Source organism: Equus caballus, chromosome 1, assembly GCF_041296265.1.
Source record: "Equus caballus isolate H_3958 breed thoroughbred chromosome 1, TB-T2T, whole genome shotgun sequence".
Lineage (NCBI taxonomy): Eukaryota > Metazoa > Chordata > Mammalia > Perissodactyla > Equidae > Equus > Equus caballus.
The window spans coordinates 175,815,374-175,842,817 of record NC_091684.1 but is presented as its reverse complement, the minus strand read 5'-3'; the positions used below and the strand labels follow the sequence as shown (position 1 = coordinate 175,842,817).

The window sequence follows — 27,444 nt, the reverse complement described above, 5'->3', positions numbered from 1 at the left end:
TTTTCTATGCTTCCAAAACTTCACAGACATTCTTTAATAGATATTTCATAACCCAACATGTTTACACACATTTGATTAATAAATCACTACAACATTGTTGAATACATTTGTGGTTTCCAAATTGAGGGTAGCAAGCAAGCATAAGTCATCAAAGGTAGGAGAACGGTGATATCCCCTGTAAGCAACAACCAAGTCTGGGACAGAGAATGAAAATGAGAAGATAGTTGACATGTTCTACCTTCTGGGTAATGACTGATCCAACAGATGCAAAAGCAGCATAAGCATTATACCCAGTTTCAGGTAAGACTTCAGAAGTCTTCACATATCTATGTCAAATATGTAAGAACAAAGAACAATAATTTGAACCGTCAGGCTGATTGTTTGCATTCTTAGTAACATCATGCCTCTAGACTTCTGAGATCCAATAGCTGACAGCCCTCAAGCTCTTGCGCCTAGTGAACTGTGAAAGTATCCATGCCAGGCTCCTCATGAGAGACAGTGAGCTTTGGGGGCAGAATCTTTGCCTACAACGTGGTCTTCACTGAGGCACCAGGTCACCCGTGCCTGGTGGGACAAGAGTGATCAAGCAAACTCAGAATGAGTGGCAAAGCTTTGTTTCTTCTGGTTAAGCCTCTATATGCATTCCACAGCTACTCAACTCTGGGGTCTTTTAACCTTTAAAATATCAAGAAGTTTAGAACAATGTTAGCTTTATCAGGCAAACTAGGACCACACAGGGAACTCAAGTGCATTTCTCAGTCAAACACCTCCTCTCAGCTCTCCTATTCGGTCATAACCTTTTCTTTCTTGCACCCACATCAATGCCCCATCTGCACTTCATTCCTAACCTCTGCTCCTCACCCCCACCCCAACTGTTTCCAGTTGCATGTAACTACCAAGAAGTTGATGGATGACTAGACTCTTGCCGACTGTGTTCTACGAGAGACCATTGCATGGTACTTTGGCTTTTACACCAAAAATGAGACTAAGAAATAAAATAAAACCCTTGTGCTATCACAAAAATGGAGCTCTACAAAGAGTAAGATTGCATAGATGCATGCTATTTTAGGAAGTAGACAGTTGCCTAATCACAAATTCAAGGCATGTTGGGATCATATTCATTTTCTTGGAGGATCTCACTAATGGAAAAGGGAGACCATTTCTGGCTAATACGAAAGCCCCCCAAAGCTTCATCTCCATTGAAAGTGTCCAGTGCTTTGTCCTGGTAAATGTGATCATGCTATAAATAGCCTAAAAATATGCTTCTTACAAAATCCTCATGACGCAACCCCTTCTCTGTGAAGTGAAGAGGGATGTGACGAAAGCTCTAATCTTAAGAAGCAATAGAACTGGGAGGAAATTGGTGGTCACTGAGCCAGCCCTTTCCTCCTTCACCTCTAGGACTGAAAAGCCTGGAAGGAGAAGGCACACACCACTTCAGACCTGACCAGCCTTTCGGAGAAGATGCTGCTGCTTCTGTTCTTCTTGGCCAATCTCCAACTCTCCAGGGCTGCAGGAATTAAACGCCCCTATAGATCCTCAGAGGGCTGGCTTATTCCAACACTGACACTTCCACAGTGTCCAAGTGAGGCTGTCTTTATGATCCTTCCTTGCTTCAGTCCACTCCCAGAAATTTGCTGATCCCCAGTCTGTCACTGGATATGCAGTGTGGAGAAACTATAGAAAAGAGAACTACTCCCTAAGGACACCTGGTAGGTCTTCTCCCTTCCAAGGGTCACATCCTTGTCACCTGGAAAATGACTTAATATTAGGATAACACATGATTCTAGTGGAAGGGGAAAGCTGAAAATGAGTGCTATAACTTCCCATTCTCCAAAGCTTCGAGTGGTAATATGTCTCTGGAGGTGTTGTCTGGATCCACAACAGAAGAGCCAGCTAATACTCAGTTCCCTAGATGTCACTTTCACCTTCTCCCCATTCTTCTGAACCACTCAGCTCTCCCAGGGCAGATACCGAGAACCTAATTAAGCCATCAGAGTGTTGACTCACTGCTGCCCCCACCAGCCTAGTGGAGAGTGGCTGCCACCTAGGCCCCTCCAGCCCATTTCCCCATCTCCCTCTGATTTCCCGACATTTGTATTCTGCCTTCTGTGTGACTTAGAATGTTAAAACTGTTCAGATTGCATTAAAACTTCTCCTCCCCAGCTGCTGACCAAAGCAGATTTGAGGACTGTTCATTCATGTACCCAGCAAGCATTTATGGGATGTGTACTATGTGCCTGGCCCAGGATGGGAAAGAAAGGAACCAGAGTATTTGGTTCTATGAGCATAAAATATTCAAGTCTAAGACAAGATTCATTCTGGAGGTAAGCAGGTCACAGGGGTCTGAACGGCTTGGGGAAAAATTCACCAGGCTAGGTCAGAGAGACCAGGATCTTCTGGGAGAGTCCCCTTAACATGTATTTAAAGTGTGTTTGCTCCAGAACAAGGGCTGAGCACCTCATCTCTACAGGAGGAAACTGAAAAGTAAACCAGGAAACAATGCTGCAAGCCCGCCAGCTGCCCTCTGAAGCCTACAGCCCCCTCTCATTGTGTTGGGTCCCTGAGGACACTCCAACCACCCCAGCCTCTGAACATCCATGGGTTTAGGCCACCAGGCAGTTCTCAGCCCATGTTTGCCATGAACACAGAGATCCAGGGCAATTTTCTCTTTCAGGGAAGCTCAGATGGGGCAGAGAGGCCAGACCACAGTCCCTGCCCTACATGGCGTCTGTACTTTCCCACAATAACATGGGTGGTTGGAATAGATGTGGCGGGTCCTAGTATGAGATAATGTTGTGACCGTAGCTCACTGCAATGGAAGGTGAGGAGCACAATTGAGTCCTTGTCTTCCTGGGATCCCCTGGCAGGGTACCTTGGCCCATAACTCAGGAAAGTCACTGAGCACAAAGAGCCAGTGACTAATCAGAGGAACAATCTGATCTGCTCAGACCAGTTGACAGTGAGTGTGGGGTTCAGGGGTGGACTGTGTGGAGAGAGGTCTGGATGTACAACAGGCTGCTGAAGAACCAGGCTGGGTCACTGCTGCACAGCAAAGAAAGCTGGCACGGTCCCCTTTTCCCTTCCTGCCTATCTGATTCAGCTGCAGGTGTACTTTCAGCTGGAACTTCAACCTGCATTTCAGAGACTGAGTTGTAGCATCTAGGCTTACCAAATCTACCTTTTCTTTACAGACAAATACGTGTCATCCTGGGTGCTGACAATATCAGAGAAATGGAAAATAGCCAGCAGGTCATTCCTGTGCTCAGAGTCTTAACTCATAAGGATTATAATGATAATTCAAAGGTCAACGAATCGTGCTACTGAAGGTACCACCTTGCTGACTTTCAGGTGCAGTGTCACAGTTCATGAGGGTAGCTCATTCAGTGTCTCAGTTCCTTCCTCTCCTCCAACATGTCTGCTCTGCTGCGTCAATGTAATAGGAGGGGCCTTGCAGAACTCTGTGCAGGGGGTACAGGCAACCTCAGCCATGGATCTGAGACCAGCTGGAACGCAAGACCTGCACTGCCATCTCTCACTTTTCTGACCAGCTGCAAAAGAAGACTCAATTCAACTCGCCTGTGAAGACCATCGTCCTGCCAGAGAGCCAGGACTCGGTGAGGCCAGGACAGGTGTGCAGTGTGGCAGGCTGGGGGAAAGTTGCTAGTGACAAAAAGGTAAACACACTCCAGGAGGTGGATCTAGAAGTGCAGAATGAGCAGAAGTGCAAGGACCTCTTCAAAAACTACAACTCCATCCAGCTGTGCGTGGGAAGCCTGTGGACAAGAAGGCCACTGCAAGAGTAAGAAGATAAGAATCTTCCCACCCTTGCCCCAGGGACAGAGTGATGCTGGGGTGACATTGCCAGGACTTCTCTCACCCAACAACCAGTGGTTGACCTGGTTCCACTCATGGGTGGAGGCTTGCTGTTCCCAGCAGGTTTAGCCCAGGCATCTCCCTCCAGCCAATCTCTTCACCTTTGTCCATGGAAAACAAGATGAGGGCCCGGGAACGGGTGGAGCTGGAGAGAGGACACAGCCAGGACACAGGTTCATGGTGCAGGTACATCACAGGGGATCCACCAATCCCCCTGAAACTCAGAGCCAAGGTGAATGGTGACCACTCAGCCACTACCTCTCTGAACAGCTGGGCCCTGAGAGGGGAGCAGGGGAGCACAAGGGAGAAAATGATGCTGAGAAGGAGGAGCCAGAGGGCTCTCACTGAGACTTCTCCCTTCTCTGTGCACAGAGGGACTCCAGGGGCACACTCATGTGTAACAGTGTGGCCCAGGGCATTGTCTCGTTTGCAAAAAAGAATGGGAAGCCTCGGTATAACTTCACCAGGATCTCGAGCTTTCTGCCCTGGAGAAAAAGCACAATACTTCAGGCAGCAGGGCCCAGGCTCAGGTGCCCCCAGGATTGATCCATCCATCTTTTCTGTGGCAGAGGCCAGAACTGCCCTAGGCAGATTGGAGAGGAGGGGAGCCTGTGAGGGACCTAATAAACTTCCATCTCTATAGTGGAAATCATTGATTCCTCCTTTATTCACCATAATGCGCTATAGCCTATAGCTTATTGAGTAAATATTTCTTCTATTTATCAAGAATGTCTTTTTTTTGAGAATAGATTCAGAAAAGTAACCTCATTTTGAAAACATCCACCTTAGAGAAGGTAGACTGTAAAGAAGTAGTCTGCTGAATGCCTGCCAGCCATGAGTGTGTTTGGCTACGGGAAAATGTATGCTGAGTGGAAAAGTATTACATACTCATAGAGAAACACAGTAGAAGCAGAAAACAGAAATAATATCATTAACATTCCTGAGAATTCCACCACCCAGACATCTTCATCCTTAATGCTTAAGCAGGTTGCCTTCCTCTGTTTTCTATGTCTTCATAGGATGCTGTTCCTTCAGCAGAATTGTGGTTAGGCCATTAGAGGTCATAATGCCCTCCTTTCCATGACTCCTTCACCTCTCGTCACACTGGTGAGAGTGTTGGGATAATCTCTTTGCAAATATTTATAGCTATTAGGCGCAGGGACATCAGAGCCCTGGTTCACTGCACTCCAGACAGACTTCTTAGTGCATAGGAATTATTAGGACAATTGGCATTCATTTCCCCATCACCTGGCAACAGTGACCCACATCTCTTGAGATGAACCCTCTCCCCAGATACCAGGCACTATGATATGGGTAACGGTCCCCACCTCGTGCTACAAGACCCAAGCATAAACCAATCAGGCCACTCAATTCTGACAGACCCACTGATGATTTGTTTTGGTCCAAGGAATGCCAAGTCCAGGACTTTTGTTCAAAACTGTGGGAGAAGAGAAGCTCTGTTTGTCACAGAATATTTACATTTAAAGAGGGGATTCTAAATATTCCAAAACACAAGGCTGGACATGTGGTCAGAGTGGAAGTGAGTTACATTTGGGGTGTTTGGGTATGTCCAGCTCTACATGCCCCTAAGTCAGGTCCAGCCTCTATCTCCCACCACCAGGCAGATTCCCACTACAGCCTTTACCAGCCAGTACTGTAATCATTGATGCTCCATCTACCCCAGCTGACTGCCATCTTCTCAAGGGCAGAGGCCACCAGGCTCATCTGCCTGGAGCTGGCTTGCTAAATAATTATTCATGACTTCATCAGGTTGGAAAAAGAGCCAAAAGCAGAGAAAAAGGGGCATTCTTGATTCGGTCACTGACGGGCTTCTGGGGTCCAGCTCCTCCGCTGGCTGCAGCAAAGGCTTCACTTTCTTGTTCTTTCTTGCTTTCACTTTGTGACTCAGCACTGAGACTGCAAGTGTGGTGACAACGCTACTCTCACCTACCCAAAGCCAGAGAACTTCAACAAATCAGCTTGCAGACGATGCAGGAAAACCAGCAGCACAGGTGGAGGTGGTCTGTAAGGTCCTGGGCCACACCCCTGCCTTCCCTTTTGCAACCAAGTGTCTAGAAGGATGAACCACCAGCAGCTCAGACCAGAGCAGACCTTCGAGGAAGATGCAGCCACTCCTGCTCTTGTTGGCCTTTCTTCTGCCCCCTGAGCCTGGGACAGGTGAGTGACCATCCCCATTCCAGAGCCTCCAGCCCAACTCATGACACCGTCTGGACTCCTGAGCCTTCTACCCAGCACAGTCACTGATTTTTCTCAATTTCAGACCAAGAATTTTCTAGACACAGCTCCGATCCAAAATTCAGCCTAACAAGTCTGATGCTGCATAGACATACCACAAGGATGGCAGGAAGGAAGAGCGGTCACTAAAAGTTTAGTGTGTGAGCCTCTCTCTTATCAACTGGAAAGTGGGCTGTTCATAGAAAGGCATTGGGGAGAGGAAATGGAGCTCTAAAAGATAAGTAATTAAAATCCCTCAGTCCAACTCAGGAGAGGGCAGATCAGACAAACCAGCTGCAGTAGTGGAACTGTCACTGGAACCAGCTACGGAAATAGTTTCACTTCCTGGTTCCCTCATCCCCTCACCCCTGCCCAGGAGAGGACCCCAGGGAGCAGTGGATCTCAGAAGGGGCTGGATGACTACATGCAGGGCTCTCCTGTTGCTTTGGCTCTGCCAGAGGCCTGGGGACCCCATTTTCCACCCCACATCTCCCTGCCTTCCCAAGCCACAGGCTGCTCCACACAGGGCCCTCCCTACATGATGATGGCCTTCAATCCTACAAGCACGATCCCCAACAAACTGCAGCAGAAAGATAAGTGAAGGCCATTCATTCACATAGTCAAAAAATGTTTACTGAGATCCCAGGACAGGTTAGCCCACAGGACATGAGGATTGTAGAAAATCCAACTCCATGAGCTCATGGACAGATTGTTAGATACGGGCACCAGTCAGGACCTTAGCAAAGGCTCAGAAGGGTTGGAGACTCACTGAGACAGAAGGTGTTAGCAAGCCCTGTCACGATCCCCTTGGGCTCCACCATTGTGAAGACAGCTCTTATCTCTTCCATACGTGGTCTGAAGTGGGACGGGAACAACAAGCACCATCCTCTGTTTTCTCACAGTGGGTTCAGAGGCTTCACATTCCGAAAAGATTATTCTGCTCCAGGGAGAACCTGGGAGGACTCTGCCCCGGTGTCTGCAGGGCACTGTAAACCCCACCCTCAATCACCACCTTCCAGAGCCTTCCCTCCTGACCACCACTGCTTCCAGAAAGCCCATCTTCCAGGTTTTTTTTTTTTTTTCAGGAATCGTCATCGGCGGACAAGAGGCCAGGCCTCACTCCCGCCCCTACATGGCATTGATTCATGCTCTGCATGAGGGGAAGGTCCAGAGGTGTGGTGGTGTCCTTGTGGAAAGGGATGTTGTTCTGACGGCTGCTCACTGCTGGGGAAGGTGAGGTGCTGCAGACAACTGACACCTCCCGAGACCCCAACAGGGAGCCTTGTCCTCTGCCCAGGGACTGCAGCCCAGGGAGCTCCCACGACTCCTAGTAACTCAAGGCCACGAGCGCTCATGAGAGGAGCCATCTGAGAGCATGACTGGGCCATGGAAAGTGAGAAATAGGACAGGGAAGCATTGCATTCAGAGGGTCAGAGGTGGGAGAAAGAGGCCCAGTGGAGAAGACAGACCACACTGGCCCAATAAAGCAGCTGTGGAGGATGAAATCATGCACTGGGGTCAAAACGAAAACTCAGAGTACTTTCACAATATTGCCTGAGGACAAGAGAAAGCTTCCAGAAGGCTTACTTTGAGTGTCCTTGAGAAGCACAGGGCACCCAGTCACTCAGAACTGGGCTCTGGTGTTGTCTCAATTTCCCCTAGCTGCAGCCCGGGCCCTGCCCCAGCTGTCACTCACCCTTCATGGCTCCTGGGCTGGATCTCTGTGACTCCATGCCCCCCCACATCCCCATTCGGCTTTCTGTGCAGCTCAATCAAGGTGACCCTGGGGGCCCACAACATCCTGAATCAAGAGAGGACCCAGCAGGTCATCTCTGTGAAAGAAGCCATCTGCCATCCAGACTATAATCCTAAGAAGTTCTCCAATGACATCATGTTACTAAAGGTAAGGGAACTTCCCTGCTGCTCTTGCTCTCCTTGGTCCAGATTGTTTCCCCTCCCACTGGGACTCTTCCTTCCTTCCAATCCTGGCTGCCTGACTAGTGACTGTGGCTCCGGGCAGAGGGTAGTCAGTGCAGCCCCATCGCGGTGTCCAGGTCCAGGAGGCTAGTGGCTGAGTTGGGCTTTCTTTCCTCTTCCCATCAGCTGGAGAGAGAGGCCAGGCAGACTGCAGCTGTGCAGCCACTCAGCCTGCCCTGGGGCCAGGCCCCAGTGAGGCCCGGAGAGGTGTGCAGTGTGGCCGGCTGGGGGAAAGTCTCAATAGACACTTTAGCAACCACTCTGCAGGAGGTGGAGCTGACCGTGCAGCAGGACCAGGAGTGCAAATTCTACTTTAGCAATAATTACAACAGTACCACTCAGCTGTGCGTTGGGGACCCGAAGGAAAAGAAGTCTTCCTTTCAGGTGAGACTGAGCATCTGCCTGGCTCAGCTTTGGGGAGAGGGGTGTTTGGGGAAGATCTGGGACTTGGAGTCCCAGGCAGTAGGGACTCCTTCACCCCCTAGACTCTGATCTTTCTCCTGGGAAGAGAAGGGGGGAGCAGCCAGAGTGGGGAGTCACAGGCCTTCTGGGAGCTTCCCAGGGGCCCGAGATGCATCCAAACATGGTGCTCCATTCGAAGATGAGTTTGCAAGACTCTGCCCCACGCCAGGCTCTGGTGTTAGAAAACTGCTCCCTGGGTGTGCAGCAGTCAAATCAGGTGGCTCCTCACAGCTGGCTCCCATGTTGATTAACTGGCTCACCCTACAAGCTGAGTGTCGTCCTCATCTGCCTGCTTCTATGTCCTTAAATGGTAGAAAGAAGCACAGTCCCACAGCGCCCTCATGGGAGAGGATCTGGGACCTGGGGGAGGAGAGGGAGCTGCCCCCTGAGTGAAATGAAGCCAGGACAATGTCCAGGGTCAGGACTGGGCAGCTGAGGGGCCCACAGGGGCCTGCCCTGCTCTCTGATCTCCCACATGAAGGAGAGACCAGGTGGCCTTCACTGAGAGGGCGCTTGGGATACAAGTGGGCAGAATCAGGGAGAGCACAGTCTCAGTCCTCCCCACTCTCTGTGCACAGGGGGACTCTGGGGGCCCTTTCATGTGTAAGAATGTGCTCCAGGGCATCGTCTGCTGTGGACAAAAGAATGGGAAACCTCCACGGGTCTTCACCAAAGTCTCGAGCTTCTTGCCCTGGATAAACGAAACCATGAAATCCTATGAAAAGCCTCTAACTGTAGGAACAAGCCCACCTTCTCTGGAGCTGATCCAGAATGTCACCAGCAACTAAATAAATGTCTCTGAGCTGAGCAGGAAAGGCTGGTTTCTCGTTTATTCACTGACCCTCATTCACAGGCACCTACTCTGTCCTTAGAAGGCCAATGACACAAATCTGCTGTTTTGTGCTTCCTCCTCTTCCCCCTCCCATCACCACCTCCCCCAAACCTCAAGCAAAGCTGTTACCCAGCTCCTTCTGACCCACACCTTTCTCTGGGCCTGCCCTTCTGCCAGGGCTGCAGCTGAGCACCATCAGGAGAAAACATGAAGCTCTCTGGTCCTGGGTCTCAGGATGAACTTCTTACCTCCTTCCCTGTGTTATACAGCAGAGAGGAAGGGGGATGACACCATGGGTCCCGGACACCAAGCAGGCAAGCCTGGGGCTGCAGCTCAACGGCATAGCCACCCACACGGGGAAGGGGAGAGGCTGCCTGAGCAGGACAGATCTCTCCCACAGCCAGGGAGCTGGCACGGAGTCAGGGTGGGTCTCTGGAGAAGCTCCTCGTTCTCACCCAGCCTGAGTTTCCTCCCTGCCCTCCTCCGACCTTGGGGCCGAGCTTGCCCTCCAGTCTCCGGGCTGCCCCTTCTTCTCCATCCCTGCTTTCCACTGAGAGTTTTCAGAGTCCACCAACTCCTGTCCCCTCCAGAAACCCTGATCTGAATTGGCCCCTTTCTGATAGTCCTTCGGCCTAGGACACACAGAGCTCCATGTATTTCCAGCTGGGCTTTTCCCCTGAGATGCCAGCCCAACTCATGCTCTGTCATAGAGGACCATGAGGAACCAGGCTTGTGCTGGCAACAAGAGGACATATGGAGGACACAGCAGGCAGGCTGTCTCTCCAGAACCCCTGCCCCAACTCTCACCTGGCAAAGCCAGCTCAACCCCTCACATCCAGCCCAGTGTCCTCCAAGTGCTCAGGGTGCATTGATCACCTGGTCACTTGATAATCTCAGTCCCTTTCAGCCTGTCCATCTTAGTCACTGCTGACCTCTAGGCTAAGGCCCCTCACTGGCCACCGAGGGCTGTCTCAGCCTTTTGAGTTAGCCCTACCCTCTCTGCAGTAGGACTGGAAAGCACCATTTTTCCATCAATAAACAAACACACCCTGATTGAGCTCCTAAGTACCCAGCACTGGGGATCCACAGTGGACCTAATACACTCTGCCCTTTGAACCCAAGAGACACTGATAATGTGAGTTTCACCCAAATCATGTAACTCTCTCTCCCTCCTCACATGAGTGCACATGGCCTAGATCTCTGTGGGAAATCCACAGGAATAAAATACTTGTGTTCTGTTTCTATTGCTGGTCACAGTTCGTGTGAGCGCGAGCACGTGTGACTCTAGGATAGCAGGGCGTGGGATTTGGAAAAGACAGCAGTCATTTGGTTTCCAGGGGTGAAGTCCCCACACTCTGTCCACTGGAGCATCATCTTCACCTAGAGGAGAGGGCAGCCCGCAGGGAGGGAGAAGGGCAGCGAGGGCAGCCTTACCTTCATTTGCCTTAAAAGTGGCAGATAGGAATGTCATTGTACAGATTCAGATGGTAGGAAAAACTGTATTAAATACTTGCTTGAAGGCAACTAGAGTCAGACTCTAAACACCCATCCAACTGGACTGGCCGGAAACCTGATCCCTGTGGTTACTGTACCTCCTGCCTGCGCAGAATCAAACCAGATTCAGGGAGGTTCACATGGTCTAGAAAACTGGAGAAAGGCCTCACCTCTTAGGGCCACCGTGGTTACTGCTGCGTCCGTAGTTCCAGACTACCCAGATTTTTCGACTTTAGGAGTATTTTGACTAGGAGCCCCCATGGAGAGTATGGAATCCTTTGTGGAATGAGGATCTCCCTGAGTTGGGCTCAGCTCAGGAAACACTCCCAGCAGCCATCTCTCCAAGGGCTTGCCGCTCATATGGGGCACAACCTGGGAGCTGAGCATATGTCCCAGCTCTGAGCTCCTGCTCCAAACCCACACAGCACTACCCTCCCACCACAAGAGGTACTTACTCTGGGATCATGTAACCCTCACAGGCACGGCCTTTCCCACCTTGTTGTGCACAAAGCAGGCAGCAACACCGTGTCTTCATGACTGCGGGCACTTTCACAAGGGGAGAGCAGTGAGGACACGCAGCTTCTGATCTGGAGCTGAAACAATATCCCTGCATCTAAGACATACTAAGAACCTGGCTCCTTGATGGGAAAATACAAAAAAGAAAATGCCAAAAGAAAAATAAAAGTAATATTTACAAAAGCAGTCCAGCCACATGCATATTGAGTTTAGATATCACGTGTACTTTGAGGAAATGGTTCTGTGGTTTGGATACAAGTTTGAGAACCCTGCTGCAGGTCTTCCTCCTGTGAGAGATGAGGGAGGGACACAGTCCCAGGAGGGGGCAGTGGACGACTGAAGGGACCACAGAGTTAGAACACAGCTTGAACTGAGCCCAGGCGCCCTGACAGCCAGGTCAGCAAGAGCCCTGACATGTTGTCTAACCCCTGCCCCATGATGACTTCCTGGCATCCCTGAACAAGAGCTGAGCTTCTGCTCACACACCTCCCTGGAGAGAAAACCTCTGGGCTGCTGTGCAGCCATTCTGTGGCAAGGATTCCTACACCTCGCTTGGTGAGCTGAAGTCTGCTCAGGGGCACATTTGGATGGGGGTGGGAAAGCACCCTAATCATGCTGATGCCTTCAAATCTCCTTTGTCTGTGGAAGTGTCCCCTGCCCCACCCCTGCCTTTGAGGAAACAATCCTTCTGTTCCTCAAGTACCTCTGTAATGAAAATTTAAATAGAAATAAATAAAAGATCTCTGGAATGACCTCAAGGAAATGCCTCTACTCAAGCAAACCCACCCAAATCTCTCCTCCTTCCCTCCAGACCCACAAGAAGAGCTGGGTCCCAGGATGGCAGGGAGAGAACCGCCAAGCCAGTTCCTGGGGGAGAGAGGCCCAAAGGAAAGTGAGATCTTGGTAATTTTTGTGAAGGTGTCTCAGGATGGCTCTGCCTTCCTGCCCACCACCATACTTCTGCCGGTTCCCCCTGTGGACTTACAGAACTCACAGGGTTGATTTCCTGTCTTGCTATCCCACACAACACTGATTTTGTCCAACAAACACATTTCACCATAAAAGAAGTGTAGCCACTGGTTCCTTTTCGTCATAGGCCTATTGCTAGACTACATTCCTCATCCACAGACTCAGGAAGCTCAGTGAACGTCAGGGAGGACAAAGAAAACAACATCTAAGCATATAATAGTCAAACTGGTAAATACCAAAGAAAGGGGCCCACCTGTCAGTGCTGTAGTTACATTCATGCACTCTGCTCCGGTGGCCCAGGGTTCGACGTTCAGATCCTGGGCACGGATCTAAGTGCCGCTTATGAAGCCATGCTGTGGTAGGCGTCTCACATACAAAAAATGGAGGAGGATGGACACAAATGTTAGCTCAGGGAAATCTTCCTAAGAAAAAAAACGAAAAATGGAGATAAGCAGAAAAGGCTAAATGTAGACAGAGAGAAAAGCAATAAACATTACTTTAAGAGAAACAACAATAAGAATAACAATGAGCCCTCATCAGAAATGATAGAAATCAGAAGACACTTAGATGACATTTCTAAGTAGTTGAAAGGAAAAGGCAAACTATCAGTGGAATTCTATCTTCTGTGAATATATTATTTAAAAATGAAGGCAAAGTAAATAAATTTTCAGGAAAACAAAGCTACGAGAATTTGTTGCCATCGGCCCTGCACCACGAGAAAGACTAAAAGCAGTTCCTCAGGCTGAAGGGACACGATCCCCATTGCAGGCACGAAGGACAAAAGAAGAATTAAATTGTGAAATGTGACCAAATATACAAGACTTTATATAAATTTCTTTCAAAGATTAATGACTATTTAAGGTAAAAATGTTTTAGAATTTATAGAATATAGTAGCAAAATATATGACAAAAATAACTATAGGGGTAGGAGGGGGGATAAATGGAAATATTTTATTTCAATGTTCTCATACAAAGTGGTATAACATTAATTCAAAGTAGATTGTGACATGTGAAGGAGGCATATTGCAATCTTAGAGTAACCAATACAATAATACGTAGAGATAGAACTAAAAGCCAACAAAGAAGACAAAATGAGATATAACAAAAGAAGGCAGGAAGAGAAGGACAAAGGAAAAAAATTCATCACACCAATAGAAATCAAGTATCAACATGGTATTCTTCAACCTAACCCTATCAGTAGTTGCGTTAAATGTAAGCAGATTAGACCCTCCAACTAAAGGGCAGAGATTGTCAGTCTGGATAAAAAATGCAAGACCAATTTTGTGCTGTTTACAGGAGATACTCTTAAATATAAAGACACAGATAGGATGAAAGTAAAATTATGGAAGAAAAACAGTTATATCCTGCAACACTAATCAATGAAAACAGCCTTGCCCATGGAGTATGCTGTGTAACTTTAGAATTTTTGGCAACCTATCAGCTGAAATAGAGTGTCTCAGTAGAATTTTCATTTCCATTGTTTTCCATAGTTTACTTCCATTTCTGTTAATATGAGTGAGCTTGAGACTCTTCGTTATGTTTTAAATATATTTTAACGTGAACTGTCTGGTCCTTTGTCCATTCTTTGATCAGGTTTTTGGTCTTTTTCTTCTGAATTTTCAGAGTCCTTTGTATATTCTCTAGATTAGCTCTTTAATTGTAATATATGTTGCAATAGTTTTTTCCAAGTTTGCTGTCTGTATTTTGAATTTGCCTACTGACATACAAAACCTAAAAACAATTTTTACATATCGTCGTTTATCAAACTTTTCATTTAATGTTTCTGGATATAGAGTCATTGCTAGAAACCCTTTCCCCTTTCTAATTTTATAGAGGAAGTTATCCATGTTTATTTCTACGGCATGCATGATATTATTTTGTATATTTGAATCTCTTACTGGTTTGCAGTTTACTCTGGTGGTTTATGTGAAATATGACTGCAATTTAACCTCTTAACAAATCTCTGTCTAGTTGATCCAGTGTCATTTATTAAAAAGTCCATCATTTCCCCAATGATTTGAAATGCCATCTTACGAAAAACTACATTTCCATATGTACTGGGGAATGTTTCTGTATTTTCTGTTCTGTCTAATTGATCTCTGTTCATGAGTCAGAGCCACACTGTTTTCAAGAAATAAGTTTTATAAGATGTTTTTAATATCTGACAGGTTAATCCTCTCCCTTACTAGTCATTTTTCTTTTTGTCGTAATTTTCCTAGCTGATCTTGCTTGCTTATTTTCCACATAAATTTGAGAAATTGTCTAGAACTGGTGTAACAGGAAAAAGATTGTTATTTTTATTGAAATCGCATTAAATTTATATATTAGTTTGGGCAGAAATTACAGCTTTTTGGTGTAAATGCATCCCATCTGAGAACTAAGACTATCTTTCTTTAACTCAAGTCTCTTTTTGTGTTTTAGGAGCATTTAAAAGTTTTCCTCAAATTTTTCACAATTCTGGTTAAGTTTTTCCTGGCATCTTGGGTTTTTTTTTGTTGCTACTAACAGATTTTCTTTCCAGTTATGTCTTCAAACTGATGGTTTTTGTATATGGGAAAGCTATGGATTTCCTCCTAATTTTAAAACAATCTCAAGCTTACACAGAAGCTGCAAGTACCATACAAAGAACTTTTGTTTTCTTGAGCCATTTGAAGGTAAAGTTACTGACATGGTGCTGTGTCACTTCCCAAATACTTTAGTGTGTAATTCCTACAAACAAGGACACTCTTCTATAACCACAATCCAGCCATCAAACCCAGGAAACTAACACTGATACCAGCAAGATCATCCACTCTTTAGACATCTAATCATTAGCCTTACTCTGTTTACTTATTTGATTAATCCCCACAGAGATTTACATAACAAATCTTCCACATTCCCATTGTCCCCTAAGTGGGCCCCCTCCTTCCTCCATGCAGGCTCTGGCATTCCACATCAGCAGACCCTTCGTGCCAAAGCCCACCTTACCCTAATCAGCCTGCTCTGACAAATTGCACCAGCCTGCCCCCCTGTAGAGGCCCCTGTCTCCCCACTTGAGCTGTGATAACACCTACTAGGCCAGCCCCTAGTGTGAACACCCTGCTCACCCAACTTGGGCATCCACTCCCTGCACTGGGCTGCCATCCTCACCTCATATGCATCCTGACACCCCAAACCACACAGCCCAGTGCAGGGTGTCCGAGTTAATGTGGGGTGAGGAAGGTGTCCACACAGAGGGACGCCTGGCATGAGCACCTTCCCCATCCCACACAGGCAAGGTTTTGATGCCTCGCTGTGGTTCACTGTGGCTCCCCTGCTGGAGTCAACGCTGACATTGTGCCTTGTTTCTCTAACTAAGGTTCTATTTCTTTCTAAGAGAATTGGGATCAACATGTTTAGAACCAACAATATTTTCAATTCCATGCCTCTCTCCTCTTTTCCCACAATGGGGGGATAATGAGGATGACTCTTTTAGGAAATGGTGATATCAGAAATGTAGTTTTCTGGGCAGTGGTGTGAGAATACTGCTTTGGCTCCCTGGCATCCGTTCCCAATTCACGTGGTATCAGTAATTCACCGAGGAGAATAACTTAGGGGAGAACCAACCATCTTCCATTCCCAGAACACGGGATTTGGACAGAGCAGACTCCAGCCAATCAAAGGCTGGGACCTGGGCTTACACAGATCAGAGCCTCTGACCAACTCTACAGATGCCTAAAGCAGCATGACAGATTGTGCTTTGCTGGGACAGCCTCTGTATATCTCCCATCCCACAGGCTCTTCTTACAGGACTGCAACACTCCTCCCACTGACAGGTGGAGTTTGAGACCTTTCCTTTTTAATTGGGGGCTGGGCTGGGTTTTGATTGCCCAAAGCAGTGAAATATGGTAAAATGTATGCATTATGACTTCAAAGTCTAGGAAATAAAAGGAACACAGCTTCTGCCTGGCTTGATTTTTAGGAGGTGCTCACTCTGGGGAAGCCAATCATCACGTTGCGAGAAAGACCCGGCAATCCCATGCACAGAGACTACTTGAGAGGCCCTCATGGAGAGCAAGGGATGTGCCGAGCGGACAGCCAGCACCACCACTGTGCATGTGTGAGAGAGCCGTCAGGTGATTCTGGCCTCCAGGCTTCAAGCCTCCCCCGACACCAAGGGAAGCAGAGGGTACCTATCCACTACACCCTGACCAAACCACTCAGCTCTTTAGTAACTGGAACAAGCCCTCTTCAGCAAGGCTACACCTTCTGTCCATCCCTATAACCATGGTCCTTACCACCCTTGTCTGATCACTGATGGTTTTGTCTCCCCTACCACAAGCAAGGAATCTCATGTCAACACCCACTAGTCACACAGAAAAGGACCTCCATAAATGATCATCCTCAATAATTATGTCCCAAGAGAGCCAAGGAAATGAAGATATTGTTGGATCTACCATCACAAGACTCACGTTGCTGGGGCTCAGGGACTGGCTACTGGCTGATCAACATCCCCAACCACCCCACGTGTAGCCGGCAGTTCCTGCTTTCTGTGAGTATGGTCAGCACTGAGACAAGAGCTACAAGTGCTGGTGTGGTGAATGATAAGCTCTGGCTCCACTCAGGCCCGAGGACTTGATCAGACAGCAGTGTGAGGCGTTCAGAGGGAGCCTTATATGACAAGGCCACAACACTGAGGAGACACTTGGAGTTAGATGACAAGGAGGAAGTTCCAGCACTATGACCTGGGGAACCTTCCTGGGGAGATGTAGCTGCTGTTGCTCCTGGTGGCCTTTCTTCTATTCCCCAAGGGAGAGGCAGGTCATGACTATCCCCACCAATAGAGGTCCAGCATCATCCCACACTGGCTCAGCCCTGTTCAGATGCTGCACTCAAACACAACCTGGTGCTGGTCCATCCCAGGAACTTTCTGAACTCCAGGTCCAACCTCCCTCAAAGACCAGCAAATCTGCTGCATAATGAAAACTCAGCAGGAATGGCAGGGCGGAATGCTGTTCTCCATGAGGGCCAGTGGGTGCTGTTCCTCCCCAGGCCCTACCCTTGTCATCTGGAAAGTGGGTTCTTTTACAAAGGCATCTGGAAGGAAGCTGGAAGCTGAGAATGAGAAATAATTAATTCCCCAGGAAAGGGCAGCTTGGAGAAAGGGGCTAACTTCTGAAATCAAAGTAGGGCCCACAAGCTTTCTAACTCAATGTCCTAAAACACGTCCTCTATTTCCACTCCCTTCTCCCAGCTTTGTCATTCCCATAATGCCCAGCAAAGAAACTGAGGGTCCGGTGATCCCAGCGTTGGTGGCATCCCAGTTCACTCTCAAGTTCTCTCTGGTAATTTTTCAGTCAATGGGCCCATAGCTTTGGCAGGCTCCATCTTACCTGCTGCTCAGAAGCCTTCCAGCACCCCCATAACCTCCCCTGATCCAGAGGTTAACTGAGAGCCATTCCTTTGGGCAGCCAAGACATTTACTGGGCACCTGCGATGTGTCAGGCTCAAGCAGATACCGAAAAAACACAACCCGGCATCTTGAGCTCATGTTCCAAACATTACAGACCAGCAGCCCAGTGAGGTCTGGAAAAAAAGAGGGGGTAGAGGACCCAGAGAACATCAGGGAATGGATTTTCCAGGATCCACCAAGCCTTCATCGCTTGTTACAAACACCATTCCTGTCTGCCAACATGTGTGTCTGGAGCAGGAATTAAGGAACGTGGACTGCTCCTCTCTTTGTCAAAGAGAGAATCTGAGTTTGGAAGGTGACTAGGCAAGCCAGAGTTGCAGCCCCAGAAACCAGCAGGACCGCTTCTTTTTTTTTTCAGGAAGATTAGCCCTGAGCTAACATCTGCCACAAATCTTCCTCTTTGCTGAGAAAGACTGGCCCTGAGCTAATGTCTGTGCCCATCCTCCTCTATTTCATGTGGGACATCTACCACAGCATGACTTGACAAGCAGTGCCATGTCTGCACCCAGGATCCGAAACTGTGCACCTCAGGCCACCGAAGTGGAACGTGCACACTTAACCACTGCGCCACCACGCTGGCCCCATGACCGCTTCTTGGTTGCTGCTGGATACTACAGACCCCACTAGCTGCCACCCCAACTCTTTCCCACCCTGGTCTCCTTTGTCCCCATTTCCCTGTTCCACCGTGTTACTCCATAGGCACAGCAAGCAGGGTAGAATTGTTCTTTCAGGGAAAACCATCGGGGGCCATGAGGCCAAGCCTTGTTCTTGTTCCTGTGTGGCATTTCTTCTGATCCAGACTCCAGAGAAAAGAAAAAGCTGTGGGGGTTTCCTTGTGTGTGAGGACATTCTGCTGACAGCAGCTCCCTACTGGGGAAGGTGAGGAGCAGCGTGTGGCCCCACCATTTTGGCGACACCTCACAGAGAAGACTCTTCTCAGGGGCTGCAGAGCTGGGCACCCCAGTAACACAGAAGAGCCCTTCAGAGGACAGGGAAGCTTTGGGGAGAGAGGGACAGGTCAGTGCAAGGGGTCTGTGGAAGGAGGCTGATCAAAGGTGGCATCAGGAAGAAGCTGCGGCTGTGCTCCGAAGCCCAGAATGCACAGGGGAGAAATTCACAGCTTTGCTTACAGACAGTCAAGCTCTGCACGAGGCCAAGCACCCAGAGTCTGCTCCAGGAACCACCACCCAGCTCGGAATGCCAAGAAGCAGAGGACCTGTAGATGCTTCTCCCCAGGCCCCCACCCCTGTAATTCCTCCTCTCTAGTCTCTTGTATATAAGAATGGATTCAGTAAAGCAACCTCATTTTTAAAACATCCACCTTAGAGAAGGCTGGACTGGAAAGAAGTGGTCTGCTGAATGTTTGCCATTGATGCAGGTGCTTCGACTATGGGAAAATGTATTTTGGACAGAAAAGTAATACATATTCGTCATAGAAAGACAGTTAAAGGTGGAACATATCAATGGGAACATTAAAATTCCTGAGAATTCCACCACCCGGAGATCATCATCATTAATGCTTAAGCAGGTTGCCTTCCACTCTTTTTCTATGTCTTCATAAGATGCTGTTGCTAATTATTAGGATGATCGGCATCCATTTTCCCTTCATCTGGCCACAGTGACGAGAATTTGTCAAGGGAGACCCCCTCCCCAGAAACAGACACTATGATTTGGGTGGAACAGTCCCAACCTCAGGTCCAGGAGTGCTAAATGACTCAAGAATAGACTAATCAGGCCATTCAGTTCTGATAGACTCAATGATGGCTTGTTTTGGTTCAATAACTATCAAGTCCAGGACTTTTGTTCAAAATTGGGGGATAAGAGAAGCCTTCTTGGTCACAGAATCTTTAAAGAGGGGATTCTAAATATTCCAAAAGACAAGGCTGGACTGGTGGTCAGAGAGGAAATGGGGTTACCACTTGGGGTGTATGGGTGTGTCCAGCTCTACATGCCCCTAAGGCAGTTCCAGCCTCTATCTCCCACCACCAAGCAGATGCCACCACAGCCCTTAGCAGCTTGTACTTTAGCCACAGATTCTCAGTCTACTCCAGCCGATGCCATCTTCTCAAGGGCAAGGAGCCATCTCACTCATCTCCCAGGAACTACTTTGCTAAATAATTATTCATGAGTTCATCAGGACGGAAAAAGAGCCATGAGCTGAGAAATGGAGAAACATTCTAGATTGAGTCACCGAGGGGCTTCTAGGGTCAGGCTCCTCTGTTGGCTGTAGCACAGGCTTCACTTTTTCTTCTTTCTTCTTGCTTTCACCTTGTGACTCAGCACTAGGACGGCAAGTGGTTGGTGACAGTGCCTCTCTCACATACCTCACGCCGAAAACCTTCAAAATCCACCTTGCAGATGACACAAAACAACCAGAAGAGCACAGGTCTAGGAGGTCTGTGAGGTCCTGAGCCACCACGCCTGCCTTCCAGTCAGGGACCTTGTGTCTGGAAAGAAGAAACACCAGCAGCTCAGACTCCGGCAGAACTTCAGTGAAGCTGCAGCCACTCCTGCTCTTGTTGGCCTTTCTTCTGCCTCCTGAGGCTGGGACCGGTGAGTGACCATCCCCATTCCAGAGGCTCCAGCCCATCACAAAAACGGTCTGTATTCCTGACACTTTTGCCTAGAAAAGTTAGGGATTTTCCTCAGTTTGAACCCAAGAACTTTCTAGACCCCAGATCCCATCCCAAATCTAGACGAATAAGTAAGATTCTGCACAGACACTCAACAATGATGGCAAGAAGGAAGGGTCTTCACTAAAAGATTTAGTGTGTGAGCCTCTCTCTTATCACCTGGCAAGTGAGTTGTTCCCAGAAAGGCATTTGGCAGAGGACTTGAACCTACAAGGACAATGAATTAAAATCAATCACTCCCACCAAAGAAAGGGCTGCTCAGAAAAAGCGACGGCACTAGTAGGACCTGTCCCTGGATCCAGCTTAACAACCAGTCTCATTTCTCAGTGACCTCATACCCTCAACCCTGCCCAGGAGAGGAGCCCAGGGTGCAGTGAATCTCAGAAGGGGATGGATGACTGCACCCAGAGCTCCCCTGTGGCCTTGACTCTGCCAGAGGCCTGGGGACGCCACTTTCTGCCCCACCTCCCCGTGTCTTCCCAGGTCTTTGGCTACTCCACACAGTGCCCTCCCCACATGATGATGGCCTTCAATCCCACCAACATGATCCCCAACAAACCTCAACCTAAAGCTAAGTGAAGGTCATTCATTCACACAGGCTAAAATTGCTTAAGGCGATCCTAGGAGAGGTTAGATGCTAGGATATGAGGATTTTAGAAAATCCAACTCCAAAAGCTCACAGACAGATTATTAGATAAAGGGCAGGACATGATTGGGACATTAGCAGAGGCACAGATGGGTCAGGAAACTCCCTGAGACAGAAGATCAGGGGAGCCCTGTCCACGATCCCCTGGGGCTCCAGCATCATGAAGACAGATCTTATCTCCTCCATGCATGGTCTGTAGCAGGTTGAGGACAACAAGCACTGTCCTCCCTTTTCTCACAGGGAGTTCTGAGGCTTGACATTCAGAAAAGGTTATTCTGCTGCTAGGATAACCTGAGAGGACCCTCCCCTGGTGTGTGCAGGGCATTGTAGACCCCACCCTCAATCACAACCTTTCTGAGCTTTCCATCCTGACCCCAACCACTCCCAGAAAGCCCATTTTCCAGTCTTCTTTAGAAGACATCCTCAGAAGACATGAGGGCAGGCCCCACTCCCACCCCTACGTGGTGTTGGTTCAGTTTCGCTTAAGGACAAAATGAACAGGTGCGGCAGTAACCTCATGCGAAAGGATGTTATTCTGATGACTGGTCACTGCTGGGGAAGGTGAGGGGCCGCAGACAACTGACACCTCCTGAGACCCCTACAGGGATCCCTTTCCTCTTCCCACGGTCCACAGCCCATGGGAGCTCCCCTGGCTCCTGGTAACTCAAAGCCAAGACAGCAAATAAGAGGAGCCATCTGAGAGCAGGATTGGCCATGGAAAGTCAGAAAGAGGACAGTCAAGCTTTGGGGTCAGAGGGTCAGAGGTGAGAGCAAGTGGTCCAGTTGAGAAGAAAGACCACACTGGCCAAAGAAAGCAGCTGGGGAGGATGAAAGCATGCATTAGGGTCAAAAGGCAAACTCAACGTATTTACACAATATTGCCTAAGGGCAAGAGAAAGCTTCTAGGTGACACACCCTTAATGTCATTGAGAACCATAGAACCACACAGGACAGTCACTCAGTGCCTAGTCTTCCTGTTGTTTAGATTTCCCCTAGCTGCATGCCTGCCCTGCCCCATGTTACCTGCCATCATGGCTATGGGATGGATCTCCTGTGACTCCACGCCTCCCACATCTCTACTCTACTTTCTTTGCAGCTCAATCAGTGTCACCCTTGGGGCCTACATCATTCTGGAGCAGGAGAACACCCAGCAGGTCATCACTGTGAGTGAAGCCATCTGCCACGAAGTCTTTAATCCTAAGAACATCTCCAATGGCATCATGTTACTAAAGGGAAGGAAACCTCCCAGCTGCTCTTGCTGTCCTGGGTCAAGATTGTTTCCCCTCCCAGTGTGACCTGTCACTTTCCTCCTCCCTGTCCTGGCCACCTGACTAAGACCAAGTGGCTCAGGGACGAGGGAGGTCAGTGTGGCCCCATCCTGGTGTCCAGACCAAGGAGGCTAGTGGCTGAGCTGGACTTTCTTGCCTCTTCCCATCAGCTGGAGAGAAAGGCCAAGCAGACTGCAGCTGTGAGGACCCTCAGCCTGCCCTGGGCTCAAGGCCCAGTTGAGGCCTGGACAGGTATGCAGGGTGGCCAGCTGGAGTAAAAAGTCCAATGGGCACTTTAGTAACCAATCTGCAGGAGGTGGAGCTGACCATGCAGAAGGGCAGGAGTGTGAATCCTTCTTCCGCAGCTATAGCAGTAGGGCCACCCAGATTTGTGTGGGGGACCCGAAGAAGATGGAGAATAGCTTCAAGGTGAGGTTTCCAGCACGTACTTAGACAGGCTCTGGCAGAGAGGAAATGGGGAGCTCTGAGGGGTGGGAGTGGCCATATCTTCATGCCTCAGCCGGGGAGCTTGGGCAGCCTGCATCCCCAAATCCAGTCTTTAGTTTTCAACCCTAGCATATCAGGCATGCAGCCTGAGGAAGGATCAGTCCTCCCACAGCAGGGTTCTCATCAAAGTTTCCCTGAGGATTAGAGAGAAAGCCTTGGCCTGGATGGAGCTTCAAGAAACAGTCAGAGCCAGGCTGGAGTCCTGGGATGAGGGAGGTGACAAGGCTTGCCCTGGCTCTGATCTCCCACAAGGAGGACATTGGTGGTCACTGAGCCCATTCCATCTTCCTTCACCTCTAGGTTTGAAAAGCCTGGAAGGAGAAGGCACACACCACTTCAGACCTCGTCAGCCTTTCAGAGAAGATGCTGCTGCTTCTGTTCTTCTTGGCCAATCTTCAACCCTCCAGGGCTGCAAGAGCCAAGTGCCCCTGCGGATCCTCAGAAGCCTGGCGTTCCAACAGGGATACTTCCATAGTGTCCCAGTGAGGCTGTCATTATGATCCTCCCTGGCCTCAGCTCAGTCCTAGATATTTGCTGATCCCCAGATCTGTCCCTGGATATATAGTGCAGAGAAATCACAGAAAAGAAAACTACTCCCAAGGAGAGGGCATGTGTCCTCTGCCTTCTTTCTTGTCACTTGGAAAGTGACTAATATTATGGTGGCACATGATTCTAGTGGAGGGGAAAGATAAAAATAGGAGATATAACATTCCATTCTACAAAGCTATGAGTGGTTACGTATCTCAGGAACCATCGTCTAGACCAAGATGAAACAGGTATCTTACATTCAGTCTCCCAGACATCACCTTCTCCCTGTCCCCACTCTTGAGCATCTCTGCTTTACCAGAAGAGATACTCAGAACCTAAGTGAGCCATCAGAGTGTTACCTCACCACTGCTCACACGGTCCTCTTGGAGACTGGCTCCCACCGACCCCTCTCCTGCCTATCTCTCCCTCTCACTCTGATTTCCCAGCCTTTGTACTTTGTCCTCTATGTCCTCACACTCAATGCCTTAGAAAGGTAACTCTGTGCTGGGATTCAGATTTCATTGGAACCGATCCTCACCAGCTTCTGACTAAAGCAGATTTGAGGACTGGTCCTGTACCCAGCAAGCATTTGTGAGGTGTGTACTATGTGCCTGACCCAGGATGGGGGCGAAAGAAGCCAGAATATTCAGCTACATGAGCTCAAAATGTTCAAGTCTCAGACTAGATCTATTCTGGAAGTAAGCAGGACACAGGGGTCTGAGACTCTCAAGACAAAGAAGCAACCAGGCAGGTCAGAGAGAGTAATTTCCAGGTCTTCTAGGACAGTCGTCTTAACATGTATAAGAAGTGTGTTTGCTCCAGAACAAGGGCTGAGCTCCTCATCTCTAGAGGAGGAAACTGAGAACAAAGCCAGGAAACAAGTCATGCTGCAAGTCAGCCAGCTGCCCTGTGAAGCCTGCAGCCCTATTTCATTGTGTTGGTGCCTGAGAACACTTCAACCACCCCAGCCTCTGAACCATGCGTTTAGGCCACCAGGCAGCGCCTTCACCCTGTTTTCCATGAACACAGAGATCCAGGGCTATTTTCTCTTTCAGGGGACATGAGATGGGGCAGAGAGGCAAGAACACAGTCCCAGCCCCACATAGCATCTACGCTTTCCTAGAATGACAGAGAAGGGTGTAGTAGATGCCAGGGTTCTTAGTATGAGACAACCAGGTTCTGACAACAGCTCACTGTAATGGAAAGTGAGGAGCACAAATGATTCCTAGTCTTCCTGGGAACCCCAGGTACTGTCTGAGAGTCTGTAATTGAGGAAGGTCCCTGAGCGCACAAAGCCAATGAGTAAACAGAGAAGCAATCATATCTGCTCAGAACAGGACAAAGAGAGTGGGGGACACAGGGATGGAACATGTGGACAGAGCCTGGGGTGACAGACTGGCTGCTGAAGAACCAGGCTGGGTCACTGCCACAGAGGACAGAAGGACGACGCTGTCTATTTTTACCTCCTCCCTATCTGACTCAGCTGCAGGTGTGCCTTAGGCTGGAACCTCAACCTGCCTTTCAGAGAGTGACCTGTAGCCCCTGTGGCTGACCCAATCCACCTTTTCTTCACAGAAAAATAAGTGTTACCCTGGGGGCTCACAATATCAGAAAAATGGAAAACAACCAAGAGGTCATTCCTGTCCTCAAAGTCTTCCCTCACAAAGATTATAATGATAATCCAAAGGTCAATGACATCGTGCTACTGAAGGTACCATCTTGCTGAATTTCAGGTGAAATTGCACAGGTCACAAGGGAGAAGACAGTGCATTCAGGGTCCCAGTTCCCTCCTCTCTACCAACTTGTCTGCTCTACTGGGCCACTGTAATAGAAGGGGTCTTAGGAGACTCCAGGCAGGGGTACAGGCAACTTCACCCCTGGGTCTGAGCCCATCTGGAGGGCGGGACATGACCTGCCATGTCTCACCTTTCTGAGCAGCTGCAAAACAAGGCTGAGCTCAACTCGGCTGCGAAGACCATCGCTCTGCTGCAGAGCAAGGACTGGGTGAGGCTGAGGCAGGTGTGCAGTGTGGCAGGCTGGGGATGACTGGCAAGTGTTAAAAAGGTAAACACACTCTGGAAGGTGGATGTAGAAGTGCAGAATCAACAGACGTGCAAGGACTTCTTCAAAAACTACAACTCCACCCAGCTGTGGATTAGAAACCTCAGGACAAGAAAGTAGCTACAAGCATATAGAGACAAGAATCTTCCCACCTTTGCCCCCGGCACACAGTGATGCTGGGCTAGCATCGCCAGGCCTTCTCACAAGCAATGGCCAATGGTGGACCTAGGTCCACTCATGGGTATTTGTATGCTGTTCTCAGCCTGTGGAGCCCAGGCATCTTTCTCCTGCCAATCTCTCGGCCTTTGTCCATGGACAACAAGTGGAGGTTCTTGGACTGGGTTGACCTGGAGAGAGGACACAGCCAGGACACAGGCTCACGGTGCAAGCAGATCACAGAGGATCCAACAATCTGCCTGACACTCAGAACCAAGGTAAATGGTAATCAATCAGCTACTACACATCTGAACAGCTGGGCCCTGGGAGGGGAGCAGGAGAACACCAGGGAGAAAATGATGCCGAGAAAGGGGAGCCAGAGGGCTCTGACTGAGACTTTTCCCTTCTCTGTACACAGGGGGACTCCAGGGGCACTCTCATATGTAACAATGTGGCCCAGGGCGTTATCTCCTTTGGAAAAGAGAATGGAAAACCTCCCTGTGTCTTCTCCTGGATCCCAAGCATTCTCCTGTTGATAAAAACCACAAGACTTCAGGCAGAAGGGCCCAGACTCAGGTGTCCCAAGGATTGATCCATCCATCTTGTCTGGGGCAGAGGCCAGAACTGCCCTGGTCAGAGCAGCCTGGAGGGGACAAAGCTAGGGACTTAATAAACTTCCATCTCTAGAGTGGAAAACATTGATGCCTCTTTTATTCAAAAAATGTCCTATAGCCTATAGCTTATTGAGTAAATTTTTTTTGCCTTCCTTTCCATTACTCCTTCATCTGTCGGCACACTGGTGAGAGTCTTGGCATAATCTGTTTGCAAATGCTTATAATTTTTCAGCCCAGGGACATCAGAGCCACGGTTCACTGGACCCTGGACATAGAATACTTAGTGGATAGTAATTATTAGAACAATAGGTACCCATTTCCCAATCACCTGGCAACAGTGACCAGCAATTCTTGAGGGGAACCCCCTACCAAGAAAACGCACTATGATTTGGGTAACAGCCCCCACCTCAGGTTCCAGGAGTGCTAAAAGACCCAAGCATAACACAATCAGACCACTCAATTCCAACCGACCCTCTGATGGTTTGTTTTGGTCCAATGAATATCAAGTCCAGGACTATTGTGCAAAATTGTGGGATAAGTGAAGCTCTCTTAGTCACAGAATATTTACATTTAAAGAGGGCATTCTAAATATTCCAAAATACAAGGCTGGTTGGTGGTCAGGGAGGCAGTGCGGTTATCATTAGGGGTATTTTGGTGTGTCCAGTTCTATATGCCCCCGAGGCATGTCCAGCCTCTATCACGTACCACCAAGTAGACCCCACCACAGCCCTTACCAACCTGTATTCTAACCACAAATTCTCAGTCTACTCTAGGAGACCACCATATTCTCATGGGCAAGATCCATCTTGCTCATCTCCCTGGACTTAGCTTGCTAAATAATTATTCATGACTTCATCAGGATGGAAAAAGAGCCAAGAGCTGAGAAATGGAGACATTGTAAATTCACTCACGGAGGGGCTTCTGGGGTCCAGCTCCTCTGCTCACTGCAGCACAGGCTTCCCTTCATTCTTCTTTCTTCTTACTTTCACCTTGTAACTCATCACTGGGAGTGAAAGTGTGGAGACAATGCTACTGTCAACTACCCCAAGCCAGAGACCTTTGACAAGCTACTTTGCAGATGACTCAGGAAAACCAGAAGCACAGATCTAGGAGGTCTGTGATGTCCTTAGCCACACCCCTGCCTTTCCCTCAGGGGCCGTGTGTTCTGGAAGGAAGAAACACTAGCAGTTCTGACATGGGCAGACCTTCCGGGAAGACGTATCCACTTTCACTCTGATT

The 27,444-nt window shown here is 48.7% G+C and overlaps 1 long non-coding RNA gene across 1 annotated transcript; it reads right to left on the bottom strand.

Annotated features, from left to right (window-relative positions):
• Positions 1-27,292, bottom strand: LOC138925086 (uncharacterized). Its single transcript, XR_011440784.1, has 3 exons — positions 27,117-27,292; positions 12,615-12,783; positions 1-11,469 (listed from the first exon to the last, which is right to left on the bottom strand). It is a non-coding gene; the product is annotated as an uncharacterized lncRNA (long non-coding RNA).
• Between the last annotated feature and the right edge of the window lie 152 nt (positions 27,293-27,444).